The following is a 7,961-nucleotide window of genomic DNA, read 5'->3' on the forward strand; positions in this document are numbered from 1 at the left end:
CCCAATTCACGTGGGTGGGGGAAATACCTAATATTTTATATAGCTATAAGCAGAAAGAGTAGGGTTGCCAAGTCCAATTTAAGAAATATCTGGGGACTTTGGGGGTGGAGCCAGGAGACTTTGGGGGTGGAGCCAGGAGACTTTGGGGGCGGAGCCAAGAGCAAGGGAGTGACAAGCATAATTGAACTCCAAGGGAGTTCTGGCCATCACATTTAAAGGGACTGCACAAATTTTTAAATGCATTCCTTCCATAGGAAATAATGAAGGATAGGGGCACCTTCTTTTGGGGCTCATAGAATTGGACCCCCTGGTCCAATCTTTTTGAAACTTGGTAGGTATTTTGGGGAGGGGCACTAGATGCTATACTGAAAATTTGGTGCCTCTATCTCAAAAAACAGCCCCCTCAGAGCTAGGCTTCCCAATCCCCAGGTCCCAGAGGGGGATCCCCCAGTTTTACAGGCTTCCCCCCTCCCCCAGCCAGCTGGCCGGCGGGGGAAGCCCCGCCCCCAGGGCCATCATGCACCTCCATGAATGATTCCCATAGGGAATGATGGGGAATTGATCTGTGGGTATCAGGGGCTGGGGGGGGCTGTTTTTTGAGGTAGAGGCACCAAACTTTTAGTATAGCATTTAGTGTTTCTCCCCAAAATACCTCCCAAGTTTCAAAAAGATTGGACCAGGGGGTCCAATTCTATGAGCAAAAGAAGGTGCCCCTATCCTTCATTATTTCCTATGGAAGGAAGGCATTTAACAGGTGTGCTGTCCCTTGAAATGTGATGGCTAGAACTCCCTTTGGAGTTCAATTATGCTTGTCACAACCTTGCTCCTGGCTCCACCCCCCAAGTCTCCTGGCTCCACCCCCAAAGTCTCCTGGCTCCACCCCCGAAGTCCCCAGATATTTCTTGAATTGGACTTGGCAACCCTACTCAGAGCCCCCGATACCCGCGGTTCAATTTCCCATCATTCCCTATGGGAATCGTTCATGGAGGTGCATGATGGCACTGGGGGCGGGGCTTCCCCCGCCGGCCAACTGGCTGGGGGAGGGGGGAAGCCTGTAAAACCGGGGGATCCCCCTCTGGGACCTGGGGATTGGGAAGCCTAAGAAAGAGCTTAAAACTCCCTGCCTCTATATTGGGAAACCACAAACTTAAATGCCCTATCATGCCTGAAAAAGAACAAAAAAACAATCAAAGTGGTTGGACCCAGAGAAGGAGTCACTGGAGACCAGTTCCCTAGAAAATATGGTCTGACAAGTAAAATACAGCCGATACCTTATAAACAACCCTTTCATTTTAGCTACATTCCAAGTGTGGAATCATTGAGGAAAGCATGAATCACTAGAGTTGCCAGGTCTTCTCTGGCCACCAGCGGTGGGGGTGGGGGCAGGTAGGGTTACTTAACTTTACTTTAATTATACACCTCTATCAGCCTGAGGACCGTGAACTGAATCACAATAAAATCCCCAGAGATTAAAATCACTCCATCATTTTCTATTTATTGTTATCCTAGATTTTTTTTGAGGGGGGAGGACAGGACTGATAGGGTTACATTAAGATATAATCCAGCCAGCAGAAATTTCAATAACTCCTTGCAAACAAAGAGAAATCCGTTTCTTCCTTATATGTGTGAATAGGCTACACTCTAAAAGTCAGTGTTCCAGTGTGTCCATTTGCCCCAATGCACATGAACACATCCTAGCAGAATAAGGCCCATTACTGTATCGACCGCCATATAATAACTGGGATGGAATTGTACTTACGTAGCCAAGATAGCACAACAGGTGTCCTGCAGTGCGGCACAATTAGAAAATATAAATATAGGCAGGAGGGCCTTGTGGATACAGATAGGGGAACAAACCCTTCCAAGCTTCCATAAATAATCTTAAAAAGATCTAATTCAAAAAGCTGCTTGGAAATTAAGGTATTAGCAGAAGCCAGTCCTAATGCTTTTAGTTCTGTAGGCAGGAAGGTAGAGTTGCCACTTGCCAGCTCCAGGCTGAGAAACTCCTAGAGGTTTGGGTGTGGAGCCTGAGGAAGACACAGACCTCAGTGAAGTAAAGTGGTATAGACTCCATCCTCCAAAGCTTCCATCTCTGGAATCTGGAGACAAGCTGTCATTTCAGGGGATCCCCAGACCACCTGGATCATCCATATTACCAGGGCTTTTTTTGTAGGAACTCCTTTGCATATTAGGCCACACACCCCTGATGTAGCCAATCCTCCTGGAGCTTACAGTACCCCCTGTACTAAGAGCCCTGTAAGCTCTTTGAGGATTGGCTACATCAGGGGTGTGCGGCCTAATATGCAAAGGAGGTCCTGCTACAAAAAAAGCCCTGCCTACTTACTTATTTCCCCCTTCATCAATCAACCTAACTTAAAGTGAATACCCAAATCAGTAACTTCTCAAACTGGCATGAATAGAAGCTCTATAGATTTTTGTGATGTCATACATAACAATATATTGCCAGAGGTTACATTTCAACAAAAACAAAGGGTTCATATGGGCACTGAAAATTTGCAATTGGCAGGACTGGATCTACATGTTTTTTGAGGAGGGGGGGCAAAATTAAAAAATGACGCACCCTTATGGGCCATTCTATCTTATGGTCCCATAGAATACAATGGACTCCATACCCTATTTGGCGCCTCCCCCTCCGTCAGCGCCCGGGGCAAGCACCCCCCTCTGCCCCACCCTAGATCCGGCCCTGGCAATTGGTATGTTTAAGTCAGTTCTTCCTTCTCCAGAAACAGTTGAAACGAGCTGACTGCCTTGAAAATTAATTCTGAACAGAACTGCCCACCTCATAGGAGCTGTTTTATATCATTTACCAGGAGCTTCCAAATGGAAAGAAAAAAAACAAATTATATGAAGGCATGGGAACAAGATTTAAGGGAACAGTTAGTAGATGTTCATGGTCAAATATAGCAGTCATCTCCCTTAAATGCAAGATTAAAAGCCCCCTAGAACAGTTTTAAGATTTCCAAACAGTCAGGAACAAAGGGACAACAGAGGCCTCTCTGTGTTTCATCACACTGGACATGAGGTCAACAACTGGCAGTCATTGATCTAAATCAGGGATGGCCAAACTTGCTTAACATAAGAGCCACGTAGAATAAACATCAGATGTTTGAGAGCCAAGACATGAACAAATCTTATACACATATAAGATATACACATAGGGAGGGACGGTGGCTCAGTGATAGAGCATCTGCTTGGGAAGCAGAAGGTCCCAGGTTCAATTCCCGGCATCTCCAAAAAAGGGTCCAGGCAAATAGGTGTGAAAAACCTCAGCTTGAGACCCTGGAGGGCCGCTGCCAGTCTGAGAAGACAATACTGACTTTGATGGACCAAGGGTCTGATTCAGTATAAGGCAGCTTCATGTGTTCATATGTTCATATCTTTATTAACACTCTTAATGCTTTCGTTGCACAGAAAAATAAAATACATATGTATGCAATTTTACAACATGACCATGCTAGAAGACTTGTTTAAAAACGAAAGCTGGAAACAACAGTCCCCATAAGACCACCATAAGGAAAGGTTAGGGAATTATTATTTTTTTGCATCAGTGGAAGAAGGAAACACACATGTACCATACTCACTGACCACCATTTGCATCATTATATATATCTCTCTTTGCCTTGACACCAAGGTTAGTATACAGCTTCTACAAGAGCTATGAAACCAAGGGGGCACCCTACACCACCCTCTTTAATTTCATCCCTCCTTCCAGTGGTTCCTTCAGCTCTCGCGCTCTCATTCCCCGCTCTAGGTCTCCAGGTAACCTCTGTGGCGGAAGAGAAGAGCTTGCAAGCCTGCCTATTTATCCCTCCCTCCCCACTTCACACATGGCAGAAATAGTCACATACCTATGGGAAGAGTTGCCAGGTCCAACTCAAGAAATATCTGGGGACTTTGGGGGTGGAGCCAGTAGCAAGGTTGTGACAAGCACAACTGAACTCTGAAGGGAATTCTGGCCATCACATTTAAAAGGACCACAAATAAATAATAAAATTCTCCTTTGGTGGTGGGATATAAGATTCTTAACCTAGAGGCTTGCCTTTAGTTTATGAACAAACTAGCTTTAGTTTATGAACAAACTAGAGAGCCAGTTTGGTGTAGTGGTTAAGTGTGTGGACTCTTATCTGGGAGAACCGGGTTTGATTCCCCACTCCTCCACTTGCACCTGCTGGAATGGCCTTGGGTCAGCCATAGCCCTGGCAGAGGTTGTCCTTGAAAGGGCAGCTGCTGTAAGAGCTCTCTTAGCCCCACCCACCTCACAGGGTGTCTGTTGTGGGGGAGGAAGGTAAAGGAGATTGTGAGCCGCTCTGAGACTCTTTGGAGTGGAGGGCGGGATATAAATCCAATATCTTCTTCTTCTTCTTCTTCTTCTTCTTCTTCTTGTTGAGGGAGAATCCCAGGAACTTGTGTTGAGGCAGCTTGTCTCACAGGAACAAAGACAGGACGAGGCATTGACACAGGAGGGAGTTTTGTGCCTTCAAAAGCAGCCTAATCAGGCAGAAATGCAACAGGTGTAGTATTGCTTAGTATGGCCACATAGTGCCAGGAAAAGGAGTATTTTAAGCAGCTGTCTGGAAGTTAGAAATAATAAAGCACAGGCATTCTGCCAAACTAACTCTCAAGACTGCCAGAGACTCTGAGCCTTTAAATATTGCATAATATCAAGTTCCCAGCAGGAAGATGCATGAGCTAGTGGAGTTCTATCAGGCAGCTGGTAAAGGCACATGAGCGCTGCCAAGAAGAATGACAGGCCTGGCATGCTAGTTTTCTGTGTGTCTGGCTAAGGGAGCAAGATCTGGAAGAGCACTGTCTTGTAATGAGCTATATCAATGGTAGAGACCCACTTTGTATACAGATGGTCCAAGATCAGTCCTGGGCATCTCCAGTTAATGGATTTCAGGTAGTGAGAGACCTGATCCTACAGGATCTGCTGCTTGTTAAGAGTTGACAGTCCCAGGCTAGATGGATCAATGGCTGTATAAAATACATGCAGTCTGAAATGATAGTTTTGCCACAGTTATTTTCCCCTGATTCAGAACTAGACACTTTTAAGCACTGTCATCATTTTAAAGGTTAAATGAAACAGGAGTCCATGGGCACCTTAAAAGACTAATAAAATTTATTCCTGAATCTTTGTGAGATAAAAGTTCACTTCCTCAGATGTACAGGGGTGTAAATCCATCAGGTCTGTTTTCTATATACAACAAAAGGGGAGGTATAAACAAACGCTTGTTCAAAACAAGAGCCAACACAAAGAGTGACCAGTTCACTCAGCATGGGTGTGAGGTATTTCCACCCGTCATCAGACAGGCAAAATAATCAAGTGCAGGATGAAGTGAGATAAAGATACAGTAGGATATTGTAGAGACATAGCTGGATACAAATGTGGAAGGAAATGTGGAAGGATTCAAATGTGGAAGGAAATACAAACCTATAGTGACTAAGAAATGACAAGCTCTGCAGACTTTGACAGCTGCTTGACGCCAACAAAAGCAGGTTCTTCGTAAGAGGTTACTAGAACAGGCTAGCACGATCTCGTCAGATCTCAGATGCTGAGCAGGGTTGGCCCTAGCTAGTATTTGGATGGGAAACCACCAAGGAAGTCCAGGGTTGCTGTGCAGAAGCAGGCAGTGGCAAACCATCTCCACATGTCTCTTGTCCTTAAAACCCTACAAGATCTCCATAATCAACTGTGACTTGACAGCACTTTCCCCATCAGTAAGAGGCTAGTAGCTAGGATCAGTGGCGGACTGGCAAGTGGGCACCTGATGAAGTGGCCCCCCTTAAACTTTAGACAATATGTTAAAAATGTTAATGACCTTTTAGTAGCTTGAAGCTACTAAACAGCCGTTCCAGCTAACAGCTAATAGACGTTCCAATATTATTATTGTAATGCAACTAAAATTAATGTTATATTTAGGTTGGCAGCCTCCAGGTGGGGTCTGGGGATCTGCTTTTACAACTGATCTGCAGTTGGCAGAGATCAGCTTCCCTGGAGAAAATGATTAAAGGGCTGGAACACTTTCCCTATGAAGAAAGGTTGAAATGCTTGGGGCTCTTTAGCTTGGAGAAACGTCGACTGCGGGGTGACATGATAGAGGTTTACAAGATAATGCATGGGATGGAGAAAGTAGAGAAAGAGGTACTTTTCTCCCTTTCTCACAATACAAGAACTCGTGGGCATTCGATGAAATTGCTGAGCAGCCAGGTTAAAACGGATAAAAGGAAGTACTTCTTCACCCAAAGGGTGATTAACATGTGGAATTCACTGCCACAGGAGGTGGTGGCGGCCACAAGCATAGCCACCTTCAAGAGGGGGTTAGATAAAAATATGGAGCAGAGGTCCATCAGTGGCTATTAGCCACATTGTGTATATGTGTGTGTATATATATATATTGGCCACTGTGTGACAGAGTCTTGGACTGGATGGGCCATTGGCCTGATCTAACATGGCTTCTCTTATGTTCTTAAATGCAATCTGTATTTACATTTCATATCTACTGAATACTGCCAATAATATGTACAATATATGTACACTGTAATAACTAAAATACATATATTTATTTTGCAAAAGTTTTAATTGTACCTTTTTTTCACTTACGCATTTTTGAAAATGTTATTTATTTCTTATAAAAGTTAAAAGACAGCCTTATAGCTGTGGGTGGGCCCCCTATGTCTCCTGGCAACCAATATTTTTAGACCCAGTTCGCCATTAGCTAGGATGAACCAAAGGAGTTTGAACCTCAAGTCCTCCACTCGTCATTTGCCAAGCACAGCTGCATCAGTTTGATTTCCTGCAATGGAGAATGCAGACTTATTACAGGTAGGTATCCAGCAGGTGCAACCTTGCCTAGCAACAGGAAGCAGAGATGAAGCGAATCAGCTTCAGTTTCGCCTTCTCCACTCAGTTGTCAATCACAGCTGCACCCGTTGGATTCCTATCAGTCACCTCTCCCTGCTGTCAGAAACTCCACGAGCTTCACTTCAACCAGCAGCAATCCAAATTCTACATCTGGCACTGCAGCAATCCAAGAGACGAATCCCGGACTCTTGTGGACACACCCAGAATCTAAAGAGGGAGGAGGCTTTTGAGCTGCTCCACCCCCCAACTCTGGCTTCATGCCCACGGCCGAGCGACCTAAGAGACGCCACGCCCACCCGGCCGCTCCCTTCCCTCGCCCCGTACTCACCGGTTCATAGCTATACCGATCCTTAATTCCTTCTCGTTACCGACAAGAATCACCTCAGGAACTTCCCGGATCCTCTCCGGACCCCGCCCCCATGCTTGTCATATCCCAAGAACACCCTCTCCCTCGCCACCCACAAAGACTAGAGCCCAGAGCGTTCCTCGAAGAGAGCCCACAAGCTGTTCTTTCGTCTCCAAAACTAAAATGGCGTCATGAGCCTCGCTTGCTGGAATCCGTGTTTATCAGGTGGAGACATGGTGGAAAAGGGGCAGGGGTGGAATTCTAGCAGGCGCTCCTCTGCATATTAGGCCAGACACCCCCGATCTAGCCAATCCTCTAAGAGCTTACAAAAAAAGAGCCTTGCAAGTTCTTGGAGGATTGGCTACATCAGGGGTGTGTGGCCTAATATGCAAAGGAGCTCCTGCTAGAATTCCACCCCTGAAAAGGGCTATAGAATCTCACGAGATTGGGATTTGGGGAAACCGTCGAAGATGTAAAATTAGATTGATTGAGGTAATTATGGTCCATAGGGACACACAACCGTAGAATGTTTTATCAAACATTGTTTTATCAGAAACATTCAGTTGGTTTTCCAGACAAGAGGCAGAGCACCGCCACCACTCTGCGTGCATAGGAGAGCTCAATCAAGCCAATCTGGGCGTTCAGTTTAATACCGGAAGTTTAGCCAGCGTAGCTGTCAGAATTTCTTTTTTGTTCTCTCGGCGAACGACAGCCTGCCATTTCCTTGGCGTC

Source organism: Heteronotia binoei, chromosome 12 (genome assembly GCF_032191835.1).
Source record: "Heteronotia binoei isolate CCM8104 ecotype False Entrance Well chromosome 12, APGP_CSIRO_Hbin_v1, whole genome shotgun sequence".
Classification (NCBI taxonomy): domain Eukaryota; kingdom Metazoa; phylum Chordata; class Lepidosauria; order Squamata; family Gekkonidae; genus Heteronotia; species Heteronotia binoei.